We start from the raw sequence: 14,520 nt of genomic DNA, 5'->3' as shown, positions 1-14,520 counted from the left end.
AGGGCTCTGCAGGGACTGGATCAGGTATGGTTTCAGGAGCAAGATGGAGGTGGAGGTTGGAGCACAGAAGACAGAGCTATAAGCGGGAGACGAGGAAGGGCCTCAACCGATGGAGGAGAAGTGGCTGCTCCCCTTTGCACACTAAATAAAATTTTAAAAATAAAAAAGAAAGGCTAGTGTCCCTGTCTTCCACCTCCTCCCTGGCCCACAGACCTCTTCTTCCAACCTCTCAGAGCATGGTGTGCATGTGCTGTGTTTAAGTCACTTTGCTTTCAGATTCTTGCCTTTCATTTATTTCAGACAAAAAAAAAAATGTTAATGCATCCCGTATTAGTCAGGGTTCTGCAAGGAAATGAAACCAAATGTATTAAGAGATTTATTTTAAGAAATTAGCTCATGTGATCACGGGGGCTCGCAAGTCTGAGATTCATAGGGCTGGCAGGCCGGAAACTCAGGCAGGAGTTGATGTCACAGTCTTGAGAGAGAATTTCTTCTTCTCCGGGAAACTTCGATTTTTGCTCTGAAGCCCTCCCACTGATTGGCTGAGCACTCCCTGCCATGATTGAGGGCGATCATCTCCTTTATTTGCACTCGTCTGATTGTAGATGTGAACCATATCTACTTCCCTGCAACACCTAGATTAGTGTTTGATCAAATATCTGACTGAAGCAGAAAACTAACCATCTCACCTCCTAAATGATGCAAACGGCTGGTCTCCTGCTCCAGCCAGACCCATGACGGAGTGTTGCATCCAGTTAATAAAATATCAGAAAATGGAAGGAGGACGTGGGGGTCCTCCTACAGCCCCTCAAATAAGACATGAAAAATTGGAAGGAGCTGTAACCCTAGTTTCTCAGAGGATGATTTTCAGTTTCTTCGGAATTCCCCCACATGGCCTGTAAGACAGAAGGAACCATCTTATTATGGATCCAACCGTGTAGCCTCGGAGGACTTCTCCAGGCGTGTTAGCAAGCAGGCGCCTTTACAACGACAGTCGGGGAGCTGATAGAATGCTCTCCCCCACACTCTGCTCTTCCAGTGTATTTAACAAGACTAAATCGGTCCTCCAAGCTTGCTCGTTTTTTCCTCCCTTCTTCTCACGTTAACCTGTCAGCTATGTGAGTGGATGATCCTCGAGGGCCACAGCTCTTCTGCCACAAGGGAAGTGAGGGTCCCCGAGACACCCACACAGCCACCTCTGATGATGCTCTTTGCCCCAACAGAATACCCCCGACCCGAAGTGAATCAGACTGCAGGATCGGTCTGCACTGCAAGTCACTTGCTTTAGATGGGATGGAGGGTGCAGGGGGTGGGATGGGGGGTCCCTGGGATTCCTGCCTGCCCACTCCTTTGCCAGTGCCCTTGCTGCCTTTAGCTTTCTGCAGCTCTTGCGACTCTTAAACTGGTACGTCCACAGTGAGCAACACCCTTAAAAACTGTGGTTATGGACCTACTTGAGACGAGAATCGACATCTCTCCAACTGACCGATAAGACTCAGATCACTGAGATAAAGTGTGGCTCCACTAGACCAGGGGTTTCCATCTGGGTGTCCAGGGGTCCCTTGGGTTCTATGAACCTGAATGGGGGAAAAAAATGCTCCTTTGTTTTCACTGACTTCTCAAATGCAGCATTCCTTCAGTTACGAATGTCGGTGACACTCCAGAGTGGTGGTCTCAGCACCTGTGGCTTTGTCACCAACGGTGATCACAGATATTTCCACGTCTCACCACAGTCGTAGCAGAATTCTCAAAATAGCATTTTTGTTCATCCCTACTTCAAAATTCCAGCCAGTGTGAGTCACTAGCCAGATCTTGCATTTACTGTGTTAATAATGAAGCACACATATTACTGTATCACATTTGTTTTCTCAAATATGTTTATAATTGCATGTCAGTCTAATAAGTTTCTATTGTAACCTGATGTCCATTGTCTTGTGCATTGAAAAACATGATTCTGAGGAATGCACGGCAGGGGAAAGATGCAGAACTTCTGCACTGGATCAATGCTTTTCAAACCACAGCCGTCATGGGTCATAACATCAATTTAGTGGATGGTGACAGGCATTCTTCTTGAAGAAAAATGCATAAAGTAGAAACTATCAGAGCCCATCATGTGTGCTAAAGATGCATTAAACATTTATTTCTGTGAGGCCTGTGTGTGCTGGTTCACAAAGTAAAATGCATTTCTTAGTATGCCTGTGCTGGAAATGTTTGAAAGTCACAGCTCCAGACAGCAACGCTTGCAAGGACGGGGTCGTGGCCACACGTTGCTCACCCCTGCTTATCGCTCCAGTACTTAGGATGATACTCGGAGTTAACAGGTGCTTGTCAAATATCTATAAAATGGAGAAGTGAAAAATCCAGAGAGTAACAACCATACGAGGTACATCTCCATCAAAAATGGTTATAAAACCATTCAAGAAATATCTTTTGAGTTTCTACTATGTGCTGGTGGGCGCTGGAATTTCAGTAGTAAACAGTTAATGGTTTAGCTTTTAGTGTAGCAGAATGAACAATTTTGTTAACTTTGACCACACATACACACACACAAAAGAAAAAAACCTCATGAGTTTGAGATTTTTAACACATATTTTCTGGGTACATGCTTGTCCTGAAGACCCCGAGAAGGATTTGAAGTTGAGGCTCATGTGGCTCTTTGGTGGAGAGCCCACTGGACTCTGGTGTGAGAGTAACCAAGTTTACACGAGGCTAGAACTCAAGGCCAAATGTGCCGAGGGCCAGGACAGTCCAGCAGGACGCAGGTGTTGGGTGATTATCAAAGAAATTCCAACAAGCACGTGTCTTGGGTTAATCGCAACCTTCCTGAACAATGGAAGGATCGTTGACTGCTTTAACCACAGTCCCTGACCTCCTAGCTCAGCTGCTACTGTCCTCCGGCTGTCTAGCTCCATCTTCGTCTTTTAAGCCCACATATTACACATTTATTAATTTTTAAAAAACATTCAACATACCTAGGCTTATCTAGACATTTTCTATTTCATGAACTCATCATTTCTTTTCTATACCTTATATCTTCCTCCTGGGATTATTTCCCTTCTTCTTGAAATATATCAATTAGAAGTTCCTCAGTGGGGATCTTCTGGTGGTATCAGGGGCAGGGCTAGAGTGAGGCACCTACGGTGTCAATTTTAAGGTAACACTCACTCTGAGGTGCTAATTCTAAACTGTCACAGCCCTGAAAGTGAGCACCTCCTTACATTCCAGTGCCCCCTGGCACCTCACCTGCCTCACCCTCGTCCCAGCCCTGGAGGTAAACTTCCTGTTTTTATTTATCTAAATGTATTTATTTCACTCTTATTCTTGAAAGGTAGTTTCACTGGCCCTACAAAGTTAACAATTATTTTCGTTCATTTACCTGAAGACAGTATTCCACTGTCTTTTGGTTTCCATTGTTGTCATTGAGAAATCTGTTCCCCATATAATAGTTTTCATTTTGTAAGTAATTTGTCTTTTTTCTCAGGCTGCTCTGAACCATTCTATTTGACTTTGGTGTTCTGCTGCTTAAGTAGATGCATCTAGATGTGGATTCCTTTTAGTTAACCAGCTTAGTTTTGAAGGGCTTACTGATCTGAGAAATCCCCCCATTATTTGTGGAAAATGCTTAGCAATTATCTCACTGAGTAGTGACTTTTCCCCAATCTCTCCATTACCTCTTCTAGAACTTCAAATATGTGTTGACCCATCATACTTTACCTTCCATTCCTCCTAACTTCTCCTCATATTTTCATCTCATTTTGTCTCTGTGATGGTTTCTGAGTAATTTCTTTAGACCTATCTTCCAGTTTCTAACTCCCTCTTCTGCTACATCTATCCTGGTCTTGAGTCTCTTTGTTGTCTTCTTAATTTCTGTCACTATAGTTTCAATGTCCAAAACTTACACTTGCTCCTGGTCACCTTTTATAGTCTTCTGCTCCTTACTCATGTTTACAATTCCCTCTATACTTCAACAATATTCAGCATACTTACTGTATATACTGGACTTGAGAATTTCATTATTCAAAATCACCATAGGCCTGCTTTTCATTTGCTGTTTTGTCTGACTGTTGCTCAGATAAACAGAACTTACATAGGAGATTAAAGAAAAAACTAAAGGCAGGAAAGGGACTCAAGATTTCTTGGGGGAAGGCACATGTTTCAACAGGTGTTTGGGAAAGACTTCACTGAGAAGATGACAGTTAAGCAAAAACTTGAAGATGATGAGGCAGTGGGCATTGCTAATATATAAGGGAACAGCAGGTGCAAAGGCCCTGAGGTGGGGGTGGGTGGGTCTGACATCTCTAAGGCTGGAGTAGAGGAGTGAGAGGGAAAGTGGTGTGAGGGCAGGAAGGCAGGATGGTAAGAGGAGGCCAGACCGTGAAGACCCTGTGGATGATGGTAAACATATCGACCTTTACTCCGTGTGAGGTGGGAGCCACCAGAGGGCTTGGGGCAGAAGAATGATATGTTATGACTTAGGTTTTAAAAGAATCACTCTGGCTGTTGGCTTGAGAAATGGCTGGAAGCAGGGCAGAAGCTGCGAGAGAAGTCTGTAGCAAGCACGGCTAGAAGCGAGGTGATATTCGTCCATCATACCTGGAAATATTTGGAAAAGAAGCACCAGGGGGGTGAACTGGGGAATTGCTTGGGGTGCGAGAGAAAGAGGGAATCAGGTTGAACGACTCCAGGAGTTTTAGCCAGAGCAACCAGAACGACGGAATCTCCCCCAGGCTGATGTGGGGAAAACTGTAGGAGAGGCAGGGGGGTGAGGAGAGATCAGGGGCTCAGCTGGCTGCGTCCGAGCTGCCCAGGCAACTTCTAAGTGGGGCTGTCCGGTAGGCAGAAGGGTGGACAGTTTGAGTTCAGGGGAGAGGTCTGGGCACAGACACAAATTTTGGAGTCGTCGATGCAGTGAGATGAGTAGAGATAGAAAAGGGAAGGGGTCGAAGACCCGAGTCCTGCCCCAGGCCCCACTCTCAACAATGAGCCTGTGATCCAATGATAACGCCTGGACTTCGGGGTGGTCTTTTAAAATCACTCAAAGATCGTTCACATCTGCTGACTTGAAAGACACCCGGGTGAATAATTTTTAAGTGGCTGACGACAAAGGCGCCACAATCCAGTTCTGAGCCATGTGCCCAACCCCCCGGGGCCAACCTTGCCAAGTCGAGTCGGGGCTGACCGTGGCTGTGCCAGCGCACCCGCTAAACCCTCCTCACACACTCTTTCCCGCTCTGAGCAGCTCTTCCCCATTCCACCAACTGACCAGTGCCGCCTCATTCAGGAACAAGATCACAAGTCACCTGCTGGACTGGTTGATGTTTAGGGGCTACAAGTATCAGGAAACAGCCCCAATCCAGGTTGCGAAAAGGACTGGGGACATTATGGGCTTCAGCTGCCAAACTACAGATGGGAGGAGAAAGGCCAGGCGAGGATGGTGGATCACGTGGCCATCAACGCTGAGGAGGGGTAGGGCCTGTGAAAAGATACACACCCCGTTGCGTTCGTTCCCTGCCTATTTGAAGGGAAAAAGGGAGCTAAACAGGTCTCTCCAAAATGCACAAGACTCTCCTGGCCCCGGGGCAGCGAGCGGCTCTATTCTCTGGGCTGTACAGCCTTTAGCAGCCTGTTTGCTCTGATTCCTGGTTTGCCTGTCAGCCTCTCCATGTAGACTGTGAGCTTCATAAGGAAAAGGGCCACACTTATTCAGCAGCATGTGGAGCAGTGCCCGGCAAACAAGAGGTGCTCGGGAAAGAGTCTGCAGTGAAGAAATAGACACAGGTTCCTGGATGGAGCGTGTGTGCCAGGGACACGCAGATGCCGTCTCATTCTCATCTGCGCTCCCAAAACACATACGTTCAGGCTCCAAGAGGCCAAAGTCATAGGTCCTACCTTCGGTTCTGGAGCGGACCAAATGCTTGCCCAGACCAAATGCTTCACGGTCACATAACTGAAACTATGATGCACTCTAACCTCTGACCTCAAAGGCTAACAAATGCCAGCCGCCAAGGAGCCCAGCAAGCCTTGCGGCCATGAGGACCCATTAATAAGATTTGTGGCGAGCTGCCCTGGAGATTTCTCCTACATCATCCAGGGCATGCCTGGTGACTTTTCATTGTGATTTCCAGGAGTACGTGTCTCTCCTAAGAGGGGACCACCTGTGCACATATGGATATAGAATTTCACATCTCTAACATATAAGCATCCATACACACAGACACAGACACAGACACACACACACACACACACACACACACACACACACACACCCCTCAACACAGAAGATGCCCCAGGACTTCTGGTCTCCTGTCTGCAGGGAAAGTGTTGAGGCTTCCAAAGCTACCTCTGTCTCCATCCCAGTCTCTATGGAAACCTTGAAAACAGACAGGACTAGGCCAGGCTGAGTTATTTGTCTCCTAAATGAGGAGCCATAGCAGAGCCCAGTCCCCGCGGCTAAGAGTTAATAAGACAATGCCTTTCAAATAGACAAGCGCTACACTTCTCTGCCTCTAAATACTGGGCCCACGCAGGCCAGGGACAGTCTTTCAAATAGAGCCAAATGTACTTCTGTGTGAATATAGTCTGTGCCAGGACCAAATACAGGCTGATGTCTGCAGAAGAAATATCAACTAATATGATATAGCTACTGTTTAATAATAATAATAGAAATGAAATAATAAGAGATATAATAGTTGAGTACTTACTATCTGTCAGGCACTGCGTGTAATGCTTTACCTAAAATTATCTCCTGTAATCTGCACAAAGATTATCTCACTACAGTTACATAAACACCCTCTGAGTCCCGAATCCACTGGTTCCCTCCCCCTGCTGGGGTCCTCTGTGGTCTAGCTGTAACGGACTGTTGCTTGGGTCTGCTCTGCCCTGCACCGTTGCCCTTCTTCTGGTAACTGCACTTTGGTCTTCCTTTGGGAAAGGCCCTTCCCCACTCTGTCCGGGTGGCCCTGTTTGAGAGTTGACGGCACTGCAGCTCCAGGGCTGGATGCACAACCCAGGTCTGGCTGGCCTGACCTTAGCCATGGCCATGCCAGTTCATGGTGGATATTTAGCCCTGTGAGCATGTAGGTTTGGAACTGCTAGGCACCTATTTCGATTGTCTATTGCTGTATTACAAACCACCCCAAAACGTAGTGGCTTAAAGCAACAACTATGTTATTATCTCTAGTGATGTTGTGGCTTCAGTGGGATCATCTGGGATGTTCTTCTGTGCCATGTGATGATGTTTGGGCTGTACCCATCTGTGGGCTCTTCTGGGCTGGAACATCCAAGATGGCAGTTGATGCTGGCTGTGGGCTGGGAGCTCAGCCGGGGCTGCTGACCAGAGGGTCTCTGTTCCCATCACAGCCTCTGTGCATGTTTGGGCTTCACAGTGTGTCGAATCAGCTCCACGAGCAAGTGGTCCAAAGGGACAAGCCCAGTGTGCAAGCCCTTATCAAACCTCTGCTTGTCGTTTCATGATTAGCATATAAACAAGATCATGCAGTATGTAACTTTATGAGCTTGGGTTTTTTTTCACTCACATAATGACCTTGACGTCCACCCGGCTTGTTAAATGTTAACAGTAGTTCATTCCTTTTTATTACTGGATAGTGTTCCATGGTATGGATGTATCACAGTGTTTTAATCCATTCATTTGTTGATGGATATTTAGGTTGCTTCCAGTTTTATTACAAACAAAGCTGCTGTGAACCTTCATGTACATGTCTTTGTAAAACATGTGCTTTTGTTCTCTTGAGGAAATACCTGTGAGTGGAATTGCTGGATTATTTAGTAGGTGTAAGTTTAACTTACGAAAATATACCAAACTATTCCCATTTTACATTCGCACTAGTAGGATGTGAGAATTCTAGGTCCGCCACAGCCTTACCAACATTTAGCGTGGCTGGTTTTCTACATTTTAGTCATTCTCTTACATATGTCATGGTATCTCATTGTGGTTTCAATTTGCATTTCCCTAATGACTAAGATGTTGATTTCATTTTCATGTCTGATTTGCCCTCCATATATCTTCTTTGATATATATAATCCCAATACAAAGCCTAAAACCATAAGACTTGCAGAAGACCATAGAGGAAAAAATATTTGTCAGCTCAGGTTAGACCAATATTTCTTAGATACAAAATCAAAAGTATGAGCCACAAAATAACAAATTGAGAAACTGAACTTCATAAAACTGAACACCCCTGTTCAGAAGACATTTTATGAGACTAAAAAGGTTGAAGCTGGTTTTATTTCATTTTATAGATTAGTATGCTGAGTCTCATAAAGATGAAGTGATTTGCTAAGGTTACTCACCTAGAACACGAGGATCAGACTTTGAACCAGATTGTGAATCCTCTAGTATTTCCTTGCAATGTACCATGCCTCAATTTTCCCTTTAGAAATGGGTGCAACCCTTTAAAGCACTTTCCAGTAACTCAGAGATGGTGAAACTCTCTGAAACATTTTCGAAATCCAAAAAGAGAAGAACAAAGACAGGCATGTTTAGAAAAAAATCTCAACAACTTAAATACTCAGAACAACTCCATCAATAGACTCAACACTGCATCCTCCAAGTCTATGGAACGATCATTCCTTCAGCCTCTTAGGAGGAAATGGTGAGGTCTATTTTAGAAAAATGGTTTCCAGCCAAGACTTCAAAGGTGGTCCTTCCCTCACAGGTGCTCAAGGACCCCGCTGTGTTGGCGTGAGGAGGCTAAATCTCCAAGCTGGGGCCATGAGAACTGTCAGGTAAGACTTCGCGGGATAAAGTTTGCGGACTCCCTAACGGCACAAACGGCAAGGCTCACTGGACTGGCGTTAGGAGGAATCAGCCCCTCTCCACCTCCTTCACTTTACTTCTCATCCCTCAGAACAAAGCTTCGTCTCATCGTGCTTGCAAAGTCCACATTGAAGGCAACTTCTCTTGGATCATCTTCGAAGTCTGCCAGGCTCAGCCCCATAGGGATGCAGAGTCCAAGATAAATAAAACACATCTTAGCATGCGCTCACCACAGTCCTCTCCACACAGCTTCTGCACACATGAAGCAAGGTTAAAATAAGCACCGAAGGAGATTTTGCAGGGAAAAAGAGGATGCAGATGGATGCTCACAGAAGAAGCTGGTAGAAGGGAAAGAAAAGTTAACAACAATTCGCTTAGTCTGGAAGTGTCAGGAGGGACCGTGGATAAACACAAGTATAATAGGAGGTGAAGGGGCACCATCATTTAAAAGCACCACTGCTTTTATAGACACCAATATTTTAATCAGTATTACACTATACACAATATAGATGGGTTTTCCATAGATATCTTTCTCTTATAAAAGAATTCACAGTCATTACTAAGCATTTTGTATGTGTCAAGCACTTTCTGAAAATTATTATATTTCATCTTTAAACAGTCTGGAAATGTTGGTATTATGATCCCCATTTAAATGATGAAAAATTTCAGCTCATAGAGGCTAGGGTCTTAGACTTACTAAGTGGCAAATCTAAATTCAAACTCAACCATTCCACTGTACCTCAGGGAGGTTTCTGTCATAAAATGGATAAAAGTCACTGGTATAAACCAAATTCTCCTGGGGTGGGGCGGAGAGGGGGTTCATGATTAACATAGAAAAAGGAGGTAGTTTCATGTGAAGAGACCACAGTAGGTAGGAAGGCAGGAGTGGCGGATACAGTGAGGGGTGGCTGGAGGTTGGTGGAGGGGTTTCTGCAGGAATAGAGAAGCAGGAACTTGGGGGCACAGCCAAGAGTCCCTAGGTCTTTGGTCGGGCTGCCTGCACCTGAGCTGCTGGAGTGGGATAACGGAGTGTGTTATGGGAACTTTTAGCTATGGGCTGGCTCTCTCATGCAGTCATTTCAAGCCAGCCGAGGGCACAGCAGGCGGTGGGGGTCCTCTGGGCGCTCAGCAATAGTCAGACTCTCCTGCTCAGGGACCCCAAGTTAGGTCCATTTGCTCCTAGAAACTCTGGTCCAGCTGGTAGCCTCTCTTCAGTCTTCCTGGACCGTGGCTTTTGGCTGAAAACAAACATGGCACCCAGACTGTCTTGTGGTCACCCCAAAACTACCTGAGCCCCAGGCTCACCTGGAGATCAGCTGGTTCCAAAGCACAGGTAATGCCAGATCTCTCCCTGCCCTAGAAAAACTGACTCCAGGAATTCTGTAACACTGCCAAGACTTTTCCATGGGGATTGTGCAAAGTCCTGTCTCCAGTTCCTAAAACGGAATCTACCCTTGGTCAGGTTCAGGGTCAGGAGATGAGACGAGAAATCAGCAGGTTAACAGGACGACCTACATTACCACTCAGGACTGTGCTTTTATCCTTCACAAGACCCTCAAATGACATCCATGTTCAGGCCATTCTGTACCCCAATCCAGAGTTAGAGTCATCTTGACATTGCACAGTACAGTGATACAGACATTCTTCATTAAAAAAGAAAACCCACAGCCTGAGTTTTGATGGCAGAAATGTGCTATTACGGGTTCAAGAGTTTCTTCTCTTCCTCCCATTTTCTCAGTCAGGAAGGACATTCCACTGGCCATGCAAAGGCTCCTCAATAGATTGAGGGGATTTGGAAAATACAAGCTAATAAGCTGCATCTGTGAATTGGGGTAGTAAGCAAGACTAAAACCAAAGGAAGGTGTCATCTGAGCTGGTTCCCTTCACATCCAGTTGTCCCCAAGGCCCTGCTTCCCTCTTCTCCCAAAATAGCATGTCCTCCAGAGCCCTTCAATGTCAGAGGAGAGAGGGACTTCCCCAGATCATAAGCGGGGCTGGCAGGGAGAAAAGATGGGCGGTGCTACCGGTCTACAGACGCTGTTCCTGTAGAGACCCAACATGGGGGCTCTTCCAATTCACGGAGTGTAGTTAACTTGGGGGCTTATACGTGTATTCCCTCCAAACATCCCCCATACAGCACAGGCACGGGGTGCACCCGTCAGGGAGACTCATTTCCTTGTGGGGCTTGTGGAATCTTATGAATCAGACTCAAAGACAATCTTAGTGCTTGAAGGGAACACAGGGGCCCAATGATGTAAGATGGTTTTATCAAGACCACCTGTAAGATGTTGCGGAGACCAGATCACGGGTTCCTGCTCCCAGGCGAGTGACGGTCTGCAGAGCAGACACACATTCCACGCGCACCAGGCTTAGAGCCGTCCCCGAGGCTGCGAGAACCGCTGTCTTCACGGGGCCGATAGGTTGCTTCTGCAGTCCAGCCATCCTCTTTTTCTGGGAACAACCCAACTGCCTTTTGCAGAACCACCCTCTCCCCCATTCTCCAACCACGTTCTTAAAATGGGCGTGATCCCCTCGCCCCGGCCCTGGAGGTGGACATGTGACCCAGGCCCAGCCACTTGGAGCACTGCATCCCCTGTGCCAAAGACATTGGGTCAGAGATGGGCATATGCCCCCCTGTGAAATAATAAGAGTCTATATTTATATTTATGCTTATGTTATTTATATTTATATGTGTGTTTCTTTGCTCTCTGTTCCTGCTAATATTTGGTCTATGACCCTGGTTCCTGACACAGAGTTCCTAAATCCCTTGGAACTTCCTGGGTGAAAGGAGCACCTTTTGTTTTTATGAGGTGACTCTGGGTGGGCTTCTGGATGGAGGTTGCTCACCGGAGAGATGAAGCCATGATTAGAAGCTTGGGACTTTCAGCCCCACCCCCAATTCTGCACAGAGGGGAGAGGGGCTGGAAGTGGAGTTAATAATTGATCATGCCTACGTGATGAAGCCTCCATAAAAATCCCGAAAGCGTGGGGTTCAGAGAGCTTCTGGGTCAGTGAGCACATCCACGTGCCAGAAGTGTGGGGCACCCCAACCCCACAGGGACAGGAGCTCCTGTGCTTGGGACCCTTGCAGACCTCTCCTTATGTATCTCTTTACCTGGTTGTTTATCTGTATCCTTTCTCATGTATTTTGTGATGTAATAAACCGGTGAACATAACTAAATGTTTCCCTGAGTTCTGTGAGCTATTCTAGCAAATTATCAGATAGAAAGAGGAGGCCGGGGGAACCCCAATTTACAGCCAGTCGGTCAGAAGTGCGGAGGACGACCTAGGACTTGTGACTGGCCTCTGAAGTGCGGGCAGATTTGCGGACTGAGCCTTAAACGCAGGTAGATAGCGTTAGAACTGAATTGTAGGACGCCTAGCTGGTGTCAGAGAATTGGCCGGCACGGGAAAAAACCCCACATCTGGAGTCAGAAGTGTTCAGTTTGAGGGTAAAGGAAAACAGCGTGTTCTTCCTGGGTACAACCCCAATTTGAAGAACCACTGTCAATCCAAAAAGATTTCTTGGAATTATTAGGGGAAGGAGCTCTCCTCTCCTGGTGTTGAGCTGGTAGGATGGTCTGGTACTGCTAAGGCTTATCCCTGACAAAATATGTTGAGAACCCTCCCACCATGAAGCAACTTCAGAGAAAATCAGAGACAAGGTATGAAGAAAGATTTCCCATGACATCATCTGCACCCAGATCCAACTATGTCTGAGGTCCGCTTACTCCTTGAAGTTTCAGTTGCATTAGTCAATGAATTCCTTCGTATCTTAAGCCCATTTCAGTTGTTTTTCTATCACTTGCAATTGAAAGAGGCCTGACTTCTATCATGAGGATGACCCTACGTACCCCCTTCAAATGGAGCTACGCTTGAGAAGCAAAGTCAAGGAACAAATCAAGCCCCTTTCCTACACAGGACCTCCACTTACACTCGGACCACTCCCAGCTGTTAGTTGTCTCCTCTTCTCCACCCCATAACCAACGCTACTTCCCCTCCCCTTCTTGCACCTCACTTCAACCCCCAATATCCCAAGTCCTTCTACCTTGCCAGGCCATTTTGAGCAGCCATCCCCACCTCTGTCCCTTTCCCTCCGCGTCATTTTTGGTGCCAGGAACCCCAGCTCTGTGAGGGGCCTCTCCCCTACTCCCTTTCCTGGCCCCAGGGGACCACGTTTCCTTCCTGCATCCCCGCCGGGAGAGGAGAATTAGGCAGCAGCAGCATGTAGCATCTTATTGAGCTTTTCTAGGACATAAAAGGAAAAAAAAATCCCAAGAGATGTAGAATACAGCTTTTTCTTGGGAGGACTGGTAGACAGTGGCAGTTACAAACAAGTTTAGAAGACAGAAGTTCCTTTATTTGAATTGCTTAGAGACAATATTACTTGTTCCCCCAAAAGGTTAATAAAAAATCACCCAAAATGTGATCTTGGTAACCTCACCTCTTCTCAGAGCTCACGTTTCCCACTGACAGCCAGTTTGGGGGACGGGCTTAAGCTGTAATTGAGTCAAATGCTTTGAAGAGATTGAATCAGACTCTAAAAGTTCAAATAAAGATACTCCTTGTTTTCCAGAGTTATCGATGGGATCTGAGAGGTTCTATGCACTGGTTGTTTGGAGGTGGGGTGGGAAAGAGGAAAGGAAACTTTAGCAGAGCTATAGGTCACATCAGAAGTTACAAACTCGTGCCCACAAACCCCAGCCATTATTTTTATTTGAGTTAGCAACCAACATGTAACTCCCATAACAATCCCAATTTCTGGCTTTTCTTGAAAACCTAGCAGAGCTAGTAACTCGGGGCCACCCCTGGGTGTGGTGCTCGGTCATGCCGGGCTGGAAGTACACGCTACAGGTGCCCTGTTCCTGGCCTGGCACACCCAGCCGCTACCCCTGTCTTGCATCTCAGCTTGAGTGAAAGCAAGATGGCACCTCCTCTCACAAATCACCGCCGGGCCTGGGAAGCCAGCCAGTTAGGGCACACGGGTCCTGTGAGGAGTGACCACAGCCTTTCTGCTGGTAGGAGAAGGGTGGCAGCTGTTACAGCAAGGCCCTCCCTCCCCCCGAACCTCCTTCTCCCTTGAGGGTCCCCCCCAGCCTCCCTCTAGGCCTGTCTCCTCCCCCACCCCCCACCCCCACCGCTCCCGGCACAGGCTGGTGCAGCCACACTCCAGGGCGTGAAAAGGTAGGCCTGTGTGGGCCCGATTAACCCCAGACCATGTGGAAGAGGGTCTGGGGCTGGCTCAGAGACCACTTTTCCTAAAGAAGGACTTCACATAGAAAATGGAGATTGGGAAGTCCTACTTCAAATCTTTCTTTAAAAAATCATAAGGAAATGAAGCCCCGTGACCCTGTGAAACAGCCTATAATCAGGAAACGGGAGGGCTGCATTTCCACAGGTGGCTAAGTGATGCTGCTTGTCCCCAGGGGCTGGGCGTGAAGGATGTCATTCCTGGGCTGGCACACCCGTTTTATGTCCCTGGGCCTGAGTCTCCGCTTGATGAAGAGAAAGATGGCGCCTGCTCCCACAAACTGCTGCCTGGCCCCAGGAGCCCCGCTAAGACGGGCGAGGGGTTTGCCTTCCAGGGAGTGCATGGGGATTTGTAGAAATGACCCTCTGACCTGGCCTTGCACTCATACCTATTTCTCCAGGGGCTCTGGGGTTCAGGAGGGCAACTCCTCGTCATGCGGAGGCTGGAAATTGGCAAGTGGTGGCGCCTAAATGACACCCCTAGAAGAAACTCC

At 47.1% G+C, this 14,520-nt stretch overlaps 1 protein-coding gene across 1 annotated transcript in view; it reads left to right on the top strand.

Annotated features, from left to right (window-relative positions):
• GPR26 (G protein-coupled receptor 26) overlaps window positions 1-9,557 on the top strand; it is a 53,237-nt gene extending 43,680 nt beyond the window's left edge. Inside the window, exon 4 of the mRNA XM_067024419.1 lies at window positions 8,676-9,557. The gene's annotated coding sequence lies outside the window, so the exon portion shown is untranslated. The remainder of the gene's footprint in view (window positions 1-8,675) is intronic.
• The last annotated feature ends 4,963 nt before the right edge of the window (window positions 9,558-14,520 follow it).

This window comes from Kogia breviceps, chromosome 2, assembly GCF_026419965.1.
Source record: "Kogia breviceps isolate mKogBre1 chromosome 2, mKogBre1 haplotype 1, whole genome shotgun sequence".
In the NCBI taxonomy this organism is placed as follows: Eukaryota; Metazoa; Chordata; class Mammalia; order Artiodactyla; family Physeteridae; genus Kogia; species Kogia breviceps.
This window is presented reverse-complemented; position numbering and strand designations above follow the sequence as displayed.